Below are 17,101 nucleotides of genomic sequence, written 5' to 3' on the forward strand. Positions count from 1 at the left end.
TTTTATTGAGGAGCCTCATTAGCTTGGGTTCCTAAGTGACCACAATGAGCAGAAGTCCCCTGTTAATCAGTGATGATCACATATGAGAAGTGAAAGGTAATCCTTGTTGTTGTAATCTTCCAAATAGGGAGGTTCTTTGTTTCTGCGGCATAACCTAGCTGTCCTTTATTTGCACACATTTTGTAACTGTATTTTTCTATTAATTTGTGTATTCTGTTTCCAATTAAATCCTAAATTCTTTGAAAGAAGAAACTATACCTCAGAATCCTTTAATTTCCCTTTTTTCAGTTTTTACCTTAAATGTTGTGGAGGCTTTATAAGTGTTTACCAAATGTGGGTGGCGGAGATGATAATGATGGTTAGTGGTGGAGAAGATGACAAAGTCAATATCAGGTGTACATGTATTTTAAAGCAACTGCATTGGCTTCTGTAGTTTTGATTTTTTTAAATGGACAGTTAAAAACAGAAATAGACTGGAGTTCGCCATGGTTGTTGAACATATATGTACATTTTATCTTATTTTCTCTGTGCCATAGAAGTCTAGTCAAATGAAAACTTCTATGTACACAATGATGAGATTTAATCATATAATTTTTCACGTTGAATTTGATTGCTAGCTATAAATCGTAATTGCAGGTTGTAATTAAGAAGGCATTTCTTGAGTAAACATGCTTTCAAGCTGTCACTCACTTGGTTTAAAACGTATGCCCCTCTTTGTTTGCTTTGTAATGCCTAGTATAGTGCTGAACATTCTGCAGTCCCTGGACTGCCTTCAGGACTATCCTGCCCCAGTTTCAGTGACTGTCCATTCTGAAAACATCCTCTTAGCAAATGCAAAAAAAAAAAAGGACATCCCTAGAATTCCAGTTTGAGTGACCCTAAACGACTTGAAACCGTCAGGAATAACTTTCCCCCTGGAAATGAAGAAGGGCTTCCTACATCAAGTCCTTTGTACGCCTTGGACTGACCATTATGGCAACATGTGTCATGTTTTCCTATAAAAACAACTGAGCCTAAATATAATGTATAATCTCATCTTTAAAAACATGAGTAACAATTCTGTTGGGGCTACTTTCTCAAGATTACTTAATTCTGGCCATTTACAGGATACCTAAAGATTGCATCACTTAAGAACAAAGGAGAAACCAGGTCAGTCGTCTGCTCGCTCTCCCCCAGCGCGACCTGCCGCCACCCACCTCTCCTGGGGCTCGCGCACAGTCCTTGACACGGCTGGCGCCTGCGCTTCGTTTCCCACTGCTCGCTTTTCACGTTTTCTCACATCTCGGAGTTAGGATTTCTTCTCCCTCCTGACCTTCATCAGCATTTCAACCTCCCATCCTTTCTCCAATTACAGTGTATATCTTCAACATTGATTCCGTATCCCTGTTCTCATTTTCTCTTTCCCTAAGTGCTTTTTGAGAGAGAAGATAATTGAGGTATGTCACTCAGAGATCATTATCTTCTGCTGACACTGAACATCTATCTCCCCAGATGGATGAATGGGCAAAGTAAAGCTTACAATAAGGACAGAAAGACATGCTGGAATATCAAAGAGACGAGTGATAGAGGGTGTAGTTTTTTCTGTAGAGTCTAATTGGTAGAGGCATACATAAAATTAACTGCAATTATGTGGAGAGAAGATGGTCATATAAAGCTTATGGGGGGAAAATGTAAGTTCCACTTCCTACCTTACCCCCCAATCTTCACATATGATTTTCTATTTCGCATGCCAATCCCTTCTCCTTCCATGCTCATCACCCTTACTTCTCTCTTTATCTCATTCACAGTCCATCAGCACATCCAAGCACCTCTACTTTAGAAACACACTGTGAATGCACTTGCCATTAGCTCTGTAGTCCAAGTCACCATGACATCTTACCTGGACTATTGTGCTAACATTCAAATGAGCCTTTCTGCATTTCTACCCTTATCTCTTCGTTCTATTCTTAATACGACAGCAAGAATGATCTTTTTAAAACAGAAGTCACATAATGACATTCCTTTGCTCCAACAGAATACCCACAGTTCACAAGAATAAAATCCCAAGCCCAAATGAAGATTTTGAGGTGTTACATGACCTGTCCTCTGATTTTTTTTTTGTCTTATTTCCTATTACTCTGCTCTAGCCTCACTGACCTCTTTGCTTCCTCAAATGTTTGTAGTATGTTCTTACCTTATAGCTTTTTCAGGACACTATTTCTTCTACTTAGAAAGGTGCCTCTCTAGATATCCACACAGCTTGTTCTTTGAATTAGCTGAGTTACTTTGAATTAGCTGAGCTAAACTACTATAGCAAAACACAGTTACTTAATTCAGAACGGAATTTTATTCCTGTCTCATGTGAAAGTGTAGGGATGACAGGGCAGCTCTGCTTCTCACAGTGTGGTTTCAAGGTTGCTCCAGTTGTCACCATCTTCTACTTAGCAGGGAAATGTGTTTTTAAGGACATGACCCAGAAGTTTCACACATCACTTTGGCTCATGTCCAAATAGCCCAAAATTAGTCCATGGCACACATAGTTTCAAAGAAAGCTGGGGAAGGTAGTCAGTGCAAACACAATCCATTTGCTCAGCAAAGACTCTTACGGTTCTACTACTACAGGCAATAAGAGGATAAAGGGTACAAGAGTGGCATTAGCAGTCTCTGCCACACCCCTTCCCTTGATTCAGGACTCTGCTCAAGTGTATCTTTATCAAAAAGAAAATCTTCCCTCTTCACTCTTCTGAAAATATCCTCTCAATATTTGTTAAGAAGAAATAAAAGACACAGTAAAAGAATAAAGGATGACAAAATTAAAATTAAAAAATATTTTAATTTTTTCCTCTCCTGGGGGCGCCCTCACAGACACACCCAGGAATAATGTTTCACCAGCTATCTGGGCATCCTTTAGCCTAGCTGAGTTGACACATAAAGTTAACCATCACATGGAGGGAAAAAATCCACACATTGTTTTGAAGAAAAAATTTAAATATTTTTTAATTTTAATTTTGTCATCCTTTATTCTTTTACTGTGCCTTTTATTTCTTCTTAACAAATATCATCAGTTGATATACTTTAGTATTATTTATTTTTTCCCTGCTTCCTTTCATCAGAATGAAACATAAAACACCCTGGGAGCAAGGATTTCACTTTATTCGTTGTTCTGTCTCCAGTGCCTAAAGCAATGCTGGGCACATAGAAGGTATATTTAAAAATATCTGTTGAATGAATGAATGAATAGTTGTTGGATCATATTTACAGTTCAATAACTATGTAACAGAATATGATAGAGAAAAGGTTTTTTAATTAAATGTATTGGGGTGACATTGGTTAATGACATAATACAAGTTTTAGGTATACAATTCTATAATACAGCATCTTTATATTGTACTGTGTATTCACCAGCCAAAGACAGCTTTTTATTTATTCTTAAAAGCTGGAGGAACACTAATTAAAGCTGCTAGCAATTATCTGTCTCTGTAACACTTTTCCTTTCATGGAAAATAATTAGTAGAATGGGCCACTTATTTATTACAAATATGGAGTGTATTAGTCAGGATTCTTCAGAGAAATAGAACCAACAGGATATATATAGAAATATAAATTAGAGAAGATTTATTATTGCAATTGGCTCACAGGGTTATGGAAGACAAGAAGTCACACCATCTGCCATCTGCAAGCTGGAGAACCAGGAAACCAGTGTTCCGTTTAATGTGGGTTCAAAGGCCTGAGAATCCAGAAACCAATGGTGTAATTCCTGATCTGAATCCAAAAGCCTGAGGACCAGGAGTGACAATGTCCGGTGTCTGTCCAAGGACAGGAAGAGATGCATGTCGCAGCTCAAGCAGAGAGGCTGAGCTCAATCTTCTTCTGCCTTTTTTATCTTTGCAGGCCCTCGGTTGGGTGATACCCACCCACAGTAGGGAGGGTCATGTTCTTTCCGCAGTTTACTGATTCAGATGCCGACCTCTCCTGGGGGCGCCCTCACAGACACACCCAGGAATAATGTTTCACCAGCTATCTGGGCATCCTTTAGCCTAGCTGAGTTGACACATAAAGTTAACCATCACATGGAGGGAAAAAAATCCACACATTGTTTTGAAGAAAAAATTAAAATTATCATTAAACTAAAGAAATGCAATGTGGGGTGTTAAATATTCTGTGTAGATGTTAAATATTCTGCGTAGTAATAAAAACCAAGTAGACATTTCATGAGTTTTACCTTACCAAATTAAAGAAGGGTGATAGGAAATTTGGGATTGAGATTAAACTATCCTTGAAGATTCTTATAGTTTCCTGAAGTTATTTGTACACCTTCATGTCTCAATATGTACCCACGAGGAGGTTGTGAACCTGAGTCACAGCAGGAGGGAGACGTGTCTGACCTCTCCGTTAGGATCTGCTGAAAGCTGAGGAAGACCAGGGGAAGGAATAGGCCAGTGCTCTTTGGGTCTGACAACTGATGTCTTACGTGAGGTGGCTTTTAAGACTGTGATACATATAACCAACCACTGAGGACCTTGTCTGGTCCATGGAGAAAACATAGCCACATGTGGAGGTTAAGCCTTTTTGAAGGACATGGATATTCGCACTGTCAGTCACCTTGATGTGGGAATGGGATCCAAGAAGGAGAAAGAAAGGATCCTCTCTTCCTGAGACTAGACTGCAAAGTAGGAAGCTGACTGGACATGCTCTGTAGTGGGGTTTGGTGGTGGGCTATCCGGCCTTTCCATGTGGAAGCTTAATGGAAGTTTCCTTTAATATGCCTGGCTCTGAGGCTGATCTGGGCAGATGAGCCCAGAAGCCCCCTCCCAGCAGCAATGCCCGGTTCTCTTCACGCCGGTGTCCGTTTGTCCCCACCACAGCCTGGTCTTTGCTGGGCTGCGAGTAAGGGGAGCAAACAGACTTTCTGCTCAGAGCAATAGGCAGAGGGGAGCCAGGGGGCCTGGCGAGGAAAGACCCAGTCTGCACTGGAGGACTCACGGGCTCCATAGAGCCAGGACGTGGCAGATTACACACCTGCCTCCAGGATGGCCAGACACCACTTGGGAGGTAAATTCAATTTAAAAAGGAAATAATGATACAATTAAATTTTTAAAAAGGTTTAATTGCAATTTGGATATTAAAGAAGGAATGTTCTTTTTTTTCAGCTGGTAAGATCTAGAGATATAGAAATTACAACTAATTGAGAGCATTGAGAGAAGAAGGGTCTGTATCTCATGTTCTTGATATCACAACATTTCTCAGGAAAAAAAAATTATTCTGCAGCCAGTAGGAGAAAGGAGACTCACAAGCAAACTAGAGCGTGCAACTTGCTTCGTGAGAAACAAACGAGCCTTCTTTGGATATGGCTCTCATTATTTGACGCTTACAGCCCACAGGTCCTGCTTCCCCTGATATCAAAGCTGATATTCACTGCTTGATTTTTTTCTTTGCAGAAAACCTGTTTTAACTACTGAACATATTCTCAGTTTCCCCCATCATGAGCTTTCTCCCCCATAAAGGGACTTTCTACCTATGACCCACCTTGTTTGTCCTAGCCCTTGCCTTTGCTCCTTTTGTTCACACCACCTAAGTAATTTATTCCTTAATGTAATCACTGTCTTGAATCATGTGCTACGGTTTTTACACTTATGTAAATGTTTTGATTCTTCAGCTGGATGACAAGCTCCTCTGGGAAAGAAGCAGTGTCTCTTGTTTTATGTTCATCTAGCACCATTCTAGGCACCATAAGGCTCAATTCACACATTTTTATTAGATTTTGAAGAAGAAGCTGGGAATCACTGATCTATAACTAGTTCTTATGACTAAGTGCCCTTTGTCCTGAGTCATGTGAAGAGTTAGTGTTAGTTTTCTAACACCTCTGTAAAACTTGCCACAGACTTGGTGGCTACAAAGAACAGAAATCTATTCCCTCCCAGTTCTGGAGGTCAGAGATCCAAAATCAGTTCTCACCGGACCAAAGTCAAGGTGTCCCCATAGTCACTACGGACGGAGGTTCTGGGAGAAGTTGTTCCTTGCTGCTTCCAGCTTCTGGTAGCAGCCAGTATGCCATGGTTTGTGATTATATCGCTGCAACTCTACCTCCCTGATCACATTGTCTTGCCTTCTGTACCTCATATCTCCCTCTATTTTTCTTTTATAAGGACACTCGTGGTTGCATTTAGGCTCCCCCTGAATAATCTAAGATAACTTCCCCATCTCAAAATCCTGAATAACATTTGCAAAGATTGTTTTTCCATAAAGGGTAACATTCACAGATTCTAAGGATAAGGATGTAATACCTTAAAGAGCCATTATTCAGCTTACTACAAGTTATCATTTAAACACTATTCTTAAAATTTGATTAAGTAAATATATATAAGAGTAATGGAAAAAGAGAATTTTGAATAAATAAACAAATGAAGTTCTTAATAAAGTAATGGCCAGTCGATATGCACACATGCATGTACACACACATGAGTCTGCATGTGAACAAATATGTTACCTATTCCATCTTCAGTCTCATTATGGTTCAGTGTATTATTTATTTTAAAAAATGACAGAATTAAAACACATAGGGTGCTTAGTTGATATTGCCAACATGACAGAAAGAAAGGTACTAGGGACAGAGAGATTTGTTTGTAACAAAAGTCTTTCTTCCTTTGTTTCTTTTTTATAATGAAAGTATTTCAAAATGTTGTTTAATAAAATAGCACTTAGCCTGACTGGTGGTGGCACAGTGGATAAAGCATGGACCTGGGACACTGAGGTCCCAGGTTCCAAATCCTAAGGTCATTAGCTTGAGTGTGAGCTCATCCAGCTTGACTGCCAGCTCAATAACTGGAGCGTGGGGTCACTGGCTTCAGCATGGGATCATTGATATGATCCCATGGTCACACTGGCTTGAGCCCAAAGGTCACTGGTTTGAAGCCCAAGGTTTCTGGCTTGAGCTCAAGGTCATTGGCTTGAACAAGGGGTAACTGGCTTGGCTGAAGCCCCTGCCCCACTCCAGGTCAAGGCACGTATAAGAAGCAATCAATGAAGAACTAATGTGCAAAACTATGAATTGATGCTTCTCATCTCTCTCCTTTCCTACCTGACTGCTGTCTGTCTCTTGCTCACTAAAACATAAAATAAAATAAAATAGCACTTAGAGTTAATATGGGTTAAAGAACTATTGGGACAGGTAGCTTGAGATAAGATACAATTGAATTTGCAAATGTTTCTTTCAAATTATGCTCTTACTCCACTATTTCCTTCTAAATCTCATGAGGAATTCAGAAATAATGTAACATATAATTATAATACCCAACATTTGTGTAACAATTTATAGTCTCCAAACCTCTTGACATTCTTAATCCAATTTATTTCTCACCACAACCAGGTAAAATAGGCAGAATGAGTATTATTTCCCCCAGTTTTCAGAGAAACAAATTGATTTAGAGAGTAAAGACTTGCTCAATTAAAACTGGCAAATAATCATCAGATGTTAACAATGACTCAAGATTCCAACTCTCAAGTCAATCTTGTCAGGTACACTAGTATTAAATTCAAGAATATTAGATAAATACAAAAACTACAATGAGATACCACCTGTCAGATTGACTGTTATCAACAAAACAGGTAGTAACAAGTGTTGGAGAGGCTGTGGAGAAAAAGGAACTCTCATTCACTGCTGGTGAGAATGTAAACTGGTACAGCCATTATGAAGACAGTATGGTGGTTCCTCAAAATTAAGACTAGGCCTGAGCAGGCAGTGGCACAGTTGATAGAGCCTCGGCCTGGGATGTTGAGGACCCAGGTTTGAGACTCTGTGGTTACCAACTTAAGTGCTGCTCATTTTTCTTGAGCACAGGCTCACCAGCTTGAGTGCAGGGTCACTGGCTTGAGCATGGGATCATAGACATGACCCCACAGTCACTGGCTTAAGCCCAAAGGTTGTTGGCTTGAAGCCCAAGGTCACTGGCTTAATCAAGGGATCACTGGCTTGGCTGAAGCCCTCTGGTCAAGGCACATATGAGAAAGCAATCAATGAACAACTGAGGTGCCACAACTGTGAGTTGATGCTTCTCATCTCTCTTTCTTCCTGTCTGTCTGTCCCTCTCTCCCTCTTTCTTGCTTAAAAAACAAAACAAAACAAAAAAACTAAAAATAGAATTACGATATTGCCCAGCAATCCCTTTGGTATCTATCCAAAAAACTCAAAAACACTGGTATGCAAAGACATATGTACCCCCATGCTTATCGCAACATTATTCATGGTGGCCAAGACATGGAAACAATCAAAGTGTACTTTTCCCTGGCCAGTTGGCTTAGTGGTAGAGCATCGGCCCAGCATGTGGATGTTCCAAGTTCGATTCTTGGTCAGGGCACACAGGATAAGCAACCATCTGATTCTCTATCTCTCACCCTCTACCTTCTCTCTCTCTCTCTCTCTCTCCCCTTCCTGCAGCCAAGGCTCCACTGGAGCAAGTTGGCTAAGTTACTGAGGATGGCACCATGGCCTCGCCTCAGGAACTAAAACAGTTCTGGTTGCAATGGAAAAATGGTCCCAGATAGGGCAGAGCATTGCCCCCTAGTGGGCTTGCCAGGTGGATCAAGCACATGCAGGAATCTGTCTCTTTGCCTCCCCTCCTCTCAGTTAAGAAAAATACAAAAATAAAAAGTATACTTCAATAGAGGATTGAATAAAGAAGATGTGGTACATATATACAATGGAACACTACTCAGCCATAAGAAATTATGATATATTGCTATTTACAACAATATGGATGAATCTTGATAACATTATACTAAGTGAAATAAGTAAATCAGAAAAAGCTAAGAACTACATAATTTTACACATAGGTGAGATATAAACCTGAGACCCATGGACATAGATAAAAGTCAAGTGGTTCCCAGAAGGTGGGGGCCGGAAGGAAGAGAGTAAAGAGGGACAAATATAAGGTGACAGAAAATGATTTGCCTTTGGCTGACGGGCACACAACACAATCAACAGTTCAAATGCTATGGAAATGTTCACCTGAAACCTCTGTACTTTTATTGATCAGTGTCACCCCATTATATTTAATTTCTAAATAAAATAAATTTAAGAGTAAAATGATAATGAATTTATTCCTTAATTGAGAAATGCGTAAATTGGCTAATAGGCTGTTTGTCCTGCTGGAACCCTGGCAGCTACTCACTCATAACAATCTGCGTCTTTCATATTCATCTGGGTCTGCCTTAAACTGGCCCCAAACTTATTCCAAATGTGGGGATATTCCTGACATACAGAAGTATTGGCAGCAAGACCAGCAATCTGGTTTTTATTCTCTGTAGCTTAATTTAATGAGTGTATCTTGGAACCCAACTTTCAGTCAATCAAATGGTATTATTTATTGATCCAAAAATATCTGTAAGGCATTGTGTCAGGTACTGTGGGGAGCCTCAGAAAAGCGTCCATCATCCACTCACCCATTCATCCATCCATTCATCCATTAATCCATTGATTTCTTTCATATTTACTGATCACCTGCTCTGGCCGGGCACGGGGGTCAAAGATGAACACAATATGATTGCTTCTATTACGACACAGTCCAATCAGAGGGAGAGTAAGTAAACAGGCAGAGGGCACATGAACAAAGGCCCAGAGACCAGATACAGCATGGTGCGCACTAGATGTGCTTCTGCATCTCCCGGATCAAGATATCTAAAACCTTAAACTCTTTTTTTAAATCAACTTCCACTCTAGGCTCCCAGCGACAGCCACAGTCACAGGAGCACGCTCTGGCAAGGCCGCTTCGTTAGCAGCACATCGTGTTTGAAGCTGACGAGCTGCACTGGACAATGCGTTTGAGTTGGCAGCCCGCTCAAGGAGAGGGAAGGAAGGGAAGGGAGGACCCGGCTTCTCGCATGGCTCCAGCCACCGGGTGAGTGGGTGACCCATGAGCATCAACAGCTATCCAAAGGGAGAATCAGAGGCCAAGGGGAGGATCCGGATTGGTCCTCAGGAGGCAGCAAGAATTTTTAATGTCCAAGAGTTTTGGCCCTCTCCTGGATGGTTTCAGCACATGTTGTTTGCCCTGGGCCTTCCCAGGGCAATGCTGGAACCAGCATTCCTTTCCTCTTCCTGGTGGAGGAGAGCACGACCCCCAGTGGTTAAAGTGTGCCACTAACTGACCTGGGGGTGGGGGGCTTGAGGGCTCGGGACCAATGTACACCTGACTGTACTTCCTAGAGCATAAAGTGGAAAGCAGGGTGTGGTGAGCAGTGAGGCTACCAGGTCTTAGAGAGCAGTGATCAAAAGAGCCAGCCTTATATGTACGTCTAAGGTTTGTAATAGTCACATTTTAAAAAAGCAAATAATAATAATAATAACATGTAAAATTAGTTTGAATTATGTATTTTATTAAACCCAATATATCTAAAATGTTATCATTCCAAACTGTAACTGGTATTAAAAAAAATTAATGGTATTTTTTACACACTCTTTTTTGTACTAATGTTTAAGAATCTGATGAGCATTTTATACTTAAAGCACATTGAAATTCTGACTGGCCACATTTCAAGTGTTTAGCCACGTGTAGGAAGCATTCACCTTATTGAACAAAGCAGATCTAAGTTTTTCTTTAGTGTACACAGAATCACGGATGGGATTTAGCCTGACAGGGGCAAGAGCGTATCTGTATTCCAGACACATGGCTAATATAGATTTGAGGAAGGTAACTGAAAGGGGAAAGCACAGGAGGCAGGAAGGTGATGTAGGTGCCAACAACACATAAGTATAGGTGAGGCGTGCCCAGGGTCTGAATTAGTTAGGAAGGTGATAGTAGGTGTAAGAGGAGAGTATTAATTAGGATCCAGTCAGGAAAACAGAAACTACCCCAGGGCTTTCAAAGAGAGGAAAATGAATACACTGAATTGATTATCTAGCAATGAAACTGATGAAACACCTAAAAGAGAACAAAAAGAAATCCAGAAGTTAGCAAAATCAGGAAGTCACTTTCACCCCTGGGATGGAAGGACAAAGGAAATGGTGGAGTGATCAGAGCAGAAGCTGGAGCCATCTGGTGGAAACTGTGGCGGGGCTGGCATTGAAGAGCCAGCCTGGGGGATGTGGTGAGAAGCAGAGCAAGAGAAGGATGAACCCTTGGCTTCTCCCCTGCTTCTGCCTTCAGCCTCTCCACAGTGCCCCCCACTACCAACCCTGCCTGGGAGCCCGTTGACAAGGGAAATACACTCTCCTGCAGTGCAGACCAGAATCGAGGGAAGGCGGGGACTGGCTCTGAGGGCAAACAGGCAAATGATCAGGACAAGGAGACAGATTTTTAAAATTTTAAGAGGCAATTTGAGGCCCTGGCTGATTAGCTCAGTGGTAGAGCATCAACCTGGTGTGTGGAAGTCCTGGGTTCAATTCATGGTCAGGGCACACAGGAGAAGCAACCATCTGCTTCTCTTACCCTCCTTCTTCTCTCTTTCTCTTTCTCTCTCTCTCCCTCACTTCTCCCACAGCCTTGGCTCTATTAATTTGAGTGTGTTGGCCCCAGGCACTGAGGTGGCTCTATGAAGCCTCTACCTCAGGCACTAAAAATAGCTCTGTTGCAAGCATGGCCCCAGAAAAGCAGAGCATCAGCCCCTGACAGGGGTTGCCAGGTGGATCCCAGTCAGGATGCATGAGGAAGTCTGTCTCTCTATGTCCCCTTCTCTTACTTAAATTTAAAAAAAGAAATTTTTTAAAAAGAGGCAAGTTAAATACTTGTGTAGGATAGTATATTATGAAATGTAGTATTGGGTGCTGTGTTTCATTACCTGTCCTAAGAAACGGTGTATGGGAGAAAAGTGTTCAAGGTAACCATCAAGTTTCCCAGACTCCACAATTTCAAGCTAATCTGTACAGTCCATTCCTCCTTCTCTTAGGGTGAGTCCCTTCCCAATAGGACTTGTCATCCCTTGTATAAACAGACCCACCCTCCCAGTTGGCCAGATACAGGAAGACATGCCTGACTCCAAGCAAAGGCTCACATTAAAGACCTCACTTTCCCTAGCTTTGGTGACAAGGTAAGTGGAGTTACTATCAAACAAGAGATTAAGAGGATATGCAGATCTGGAGATTAGGTTTATGATTCAGTGTTAGAAATATTGATTTTGAGGTACTTAAAGAATACAAAGGAAAGATGACTAGCAGACAGTTGAATATTTGAGCCTAAAATTCCAGGGAGAGGTCATGGCTGAACATATGATTGGGAGTCCAGTGTACAGGAGTAACTAACTCATCAAGTTAATGAGGTTACTCAGAGAGAGTGTGTAGAATGAGAAGAGATGGGGACAAGGAAGAAATTTTGGGGACCAGCAAAATGCAGGGATGTTGATGGAAAGGATGTCTGCGGGCTAGGGAGAACTATGGCGGTGCTGAGTCACTGAAGCCCAAGAGTGGACACTTCAGCAAGTCTTGGGAAAGATGTCATCAGTTCATTCATTCAAGTAGTATTTATTGAGCACCTACTCAATGCCAGTCATGTTCCAGATGCTGCAGATACAACAGTGAACAAGACAACAGAAATCTCTGCCCAGAAATGATGTATACTGTGCAATCTGCAGCAAAGAGGTCCACTAGATCAGGAATGAATAGAGTCCAGCTGGTTGCAAATGAGAAAGGTGTTGCTTTGGTGAGCAGTTCCAACAGAGATAAGCTCGGGGGACAGATTGCTCTGCTCTGAGGAAATGGGAGGTGAAGGGGTAGATATAGTGGGTGTGAACTATTCTTTAGCAGGCATCCCCAAACTACAGCCCGCGGGCTGCATGTGGCCCCCTGAGGCCATTTATCCAACCCCCGCCACACTTCCAGAAGGGGCACCTCTTTCATTGGTGGTCAGTGAGAGGAGCACTGTATGTGGTGGCCTTCCAATGGTCTGAGGGACAGTGAACTGACCCCCTGTGTAAAAAGTTTGGGGACCCCTGCTTTAAAGACTATGTATAAAAAAAGAAGGAGCAATGGGCCACTTGATAGAGGTAGCTCAGTTCAGGTGAATGTCTGCTTTCTTTGGGTTAAGAGATTCTTGTATGTATTTATGGGCTAGCAACTGGTGAAAAGGCACCTGGAAATGTGAGGCAGCTGAAGATTTAAAGAGAGAATACTTGATGGAGCCGGGCTGTGAAGAAGAAGGAAGGAGACCCGCAAAAGAGCCTTGTAACTCAAGGACTGCTTAGGTCTGCATTCAGGAACAAGCCTTTCTTTTACCATTCTTATTTCTAGGGAACACTAAAATAGCACCCAAGCTTTAAAAAAATGTAAGGATTGCTTATAGATTTTATTGAGAATGTTCTCTAAGAGGGAAAGAGAAGCTCTTCCTTTTTTTCCTCCTTCACCCCATTTCACACTCTGCATCCTGATCTTCCCCCTACCCCTAGAATAACTTAGTGGTTAATACTTAGGTACAAACAGGACGCAGAATGGCCGCCCCAGCCTGTTCAGAGTCCTGCTTGCCACAGGTGTCTTCCTAACCCGGTCCTTGTCTAGAACACTGAACTGCAGAACCCCCGGGAGCAGAAGCTACTGGTTCCACGAGTCTCTGATCTCCAGGGCCCCCACGTGCAGCTGGAGGGCTGCGCAGCACCCAGCTGGCACTGAGAACAGAGGGAGAGACATCTCTGTAAGCTTCCAAAATGGCAGTGTGGAGTCCTGCTCACGGAGAGACGCAGGACAGTCCTCGGCCTCTAGGACAACCTTCCCTAAAGGGAGCTCTCGGGCTGGTGTGACAGGAGGAAGAGAGAAGGCTGCACACAGACCTTCCGGCCCAGCTTCTCCGACTGCTCCACCTCACTGCGCCTTTCTAAGTGAGTCCAGGGCTGATCTTACAGAACCGGTGGAGGCGAGTGTATGCACTGAGTGCGCAGACGCAGGCTGTTGGCTCGTTCCCGAGGTCCTCTCTGCCTTACCCCACAAGGCAGAGACATTATGGAGCGCGACAACCTTCCTGGCTTCCCTGGGACCAAAACACCACGGCTTCATGCAATTTCAATGCATCATACATGCTCACTGAGCTCTCTAGGACACGTTTATGCAACCCTTTCCTTCCTGAAAGAGTCAAAACAAACCTTATCTTCCCCGGTCGTGATGTCACCCTCTATCCGCATCCCTGAGGTCACAGGCCAAGTCCTCAAATATGATGGACAAAGAGGAATAGAAAAGAAATAATAAGAAAACCTCTGAAGGGAAAAAAAAAAAAAAAAGAAGAAAATCTGGAGGTGTGTATATGTACATATCTGCATTTGTCAATATTATGCATATATATACAGATATGTACTAATATGTGTAAGAATGAATTCATATAGTGTGTGTATACCAATATATGCAGATATAGATATACAGATATGTACATATATTCAAACATATATCCTAAATAATGAATTTGCACTATGAAAATAAAAAAATAATTTCATTCAAGGGCTCACCTACATAAAACAAAATAGACAATGGGAGTTTGGGCTTTTAAAATATTACTTCTAATGTAGTTTGTTTATGATTACAAAACAGCCAGATGGAAAGCAATCTGGAGGAAAAATCTGTTTCATCACTGGATTGAACAAACACAATTAGAATGCTAAAAACATTAAGTCTCATGAAACTGAACAGAACAAGGACTTTTTTTTTTTTTGGAGTGATGATTGGATGAGTTACAGCCACCTAAATCCAGTAAATCTCTCGAGACTCAATATCCCTTACAGCATCAGCTGCGGGTAAAAGGAAAAGCTGGCTAATTTGCTGTCAGTCATTAATATTCATTTTTTTATCTGCTGCAGCTGTAGTGAGTGTGATGTGTCATCTTTACTGTCCACGTGGCAGTGCACTTCTTCTGAAGAAAGCAGAATTGGCAAGCTTCCTTCATTTACTTGCTCATTCATTCATTTTTCTCTTAAAAGAAAAAAAATCCCTAGTGTTCTCTTCAAGTCATTTTAAGTAACCTGAGCTGAAACAATTAGAAACCCATTTATTGTACTGTACAATTTTTTCAAGCATATGAGTATTTTAAGCAAAAGAATACTTTATATTAATATACTGAAAGACTAAGAATTCTCTAAAAGTAAAATCATAGGATAATTTTTGTTATCAATTTAAACCAAAAAAAAAAAAAAAAAGAAATCTAGAATTAAAGCATATAGGAAAAATGTCGAACAAAAATGTCATCATCTCTTTCAAGATGCAGGAGTAGCAGGTGGCAAGTCAATTTCCATGTTATTCCCACTGTTTATCACAACAACATGTGGTAAACTACCTAGGCATTCATGTTCCTGCTTGAGAACGCAAAGGCAGGCTTGCAGCATGTAGAAGGGAAGTAGAAAGAGCATTTTTAAGCTAAGGGGCAAACCACATTTCATTCCATAACCCCGTTTTGGTTTTTTCACAGCTACCAACATCCATTTATACTAAATTAAGAAATCTTTTATTTTTTAGTCAAATCATGTGTTTATTATCAAGTTCACTTTCAACCAATATATGTTTATTTAAAAATTAAAATGTCCATTTTTCTGCCATTTTCATATAGTCATATTAAGCAGTTGGATTTTTTCACATTAATCTTTTCATTGGCATAAATTTCTATTAGTTGTTGTTAAACTATATTAATTTTTATTCTGATTTTTACACTTAATATTAGCTCCCTGATACTTTTCTTATGTTAGTGTATAGTATTATTTTTTTTTAATTTTGGTGAAATATACATAACATAAAATTTACCATCTTCACCATTTTAAGTGTATAGTTCGGCAGTGCTAAGTACACCCACACTGTTTTACAACCAATTGCCACAACACTCTCCATCTTGCAGAACAAACTACACCCATTAAGCAACAACTCCCCATTCTCCGATTCCTGCAGCCCATTAGAACACCATTCCATGGTCTATGTCCATATATTTGATTACTCTAAGTACCTCATATACATGGAATCATACAGTATTTGTCCTTTTGTGACTGGCTTACGTCACATAACATAATGCCTTCTGGGTTCATTAACATTGTCCCATGTGTCAGAATTTCCTTCCTTTTCAAGGCTGAAAAATAGTCCATTGTATATACTGTGTACTTCATTTTGTTTATTCATTTATCTGTTGATGGACCTGTGGATGTCTTCCACCTTTTGGCCATTGTAAATAATGCTGCTATATTGGGTGTGCACACATGGGTGTGCCAATATCTCTTCAAGACCCTACTTTTAATTCCTGTGGGCATATACCCAGAAGCTGGATCATAAAGCATAGCCACACACAGCTTAACAACATGAATTCACTCTGAGAAATGCACCATTACACAATTTTGCCTTTGTGCAAACGTCGAGTGCACTTACACAAATCTAAATGGTATCGCTTACTTCACACCTAGGCTCTATGGTATAGCCTATTGCTCCTAAGCTGCAAGCCTGTACAGCATGTTACTGTATAAAAGAAAAAACCCCCACAAGATTAAAGCACAAAGAAAATGGTACAACCAAGAGACACGATAAACATGAGATGTATGAGGTTACTGGCATAACACAGCATAATGTTGTACAGAAAACTTCTTTTATAAGTAGAAAGAGTACACTCTAAAATAATGATAAAAGGTATAGTATAGATAATACATAAACCAGTAACATAGTCATTTATTACCATTGCCAAGTATTGTATGCTGCACATAGTTATAGTGCTGTGCTTTCATAGACTAGCAGTGCCACAGACGTGTTTACACCAGCATCACCACAATCACGTGAGTAATGCTTTGCACTGCAACATTATGGTGGCTGTGACATCACTAGGCAGTAGGGATTCTCACCTTTAGCTCAAATTTACTTATAAGCCCCAGATCAGTACTCCCAGTACTCTCACAGTCATCCCCGGACATGTGCAGAGTGGTGAAGAATTTGAATCACTCAACACGCATGTTCCTAGCTAACGTCAGCTCTCGTACTAAAAACAAGTGTCCTTTTCGCAGCCTATTTAGCACTGTTGTATTTATATTTCTGTGCTTTTTGTTGGTGATTTCACTGTCAAAAATGGGCCCCGCTAACCCTGGCTGGATAACTCGGTTGGTTAGAGAATTATCCTGATATGCAGAAGTTGCAAGTTCGATTCCTGGTCAGGATACTTACAGAAACAGATCTATGTTTCTCTCTCTCAATCAATCA

The sequence above is a fragment of the Saccopteryx bilineata genome, chromosome 12 (genome assembly GCF_036850765.1).
Source record: "Saccopteryx bilineata isolate mSacBil1 chromosome 12, mSacBil1_pri_phased_curated, whole genome shotgun sequence".
NCBI classification, from domain to species: domain Eukaryota; kingdom Metazoa; phylum Chordata; class Mammalia; order Chiroptera; family Emballonuridae; genus Saccopteryx; species Saccopteryx bilineata.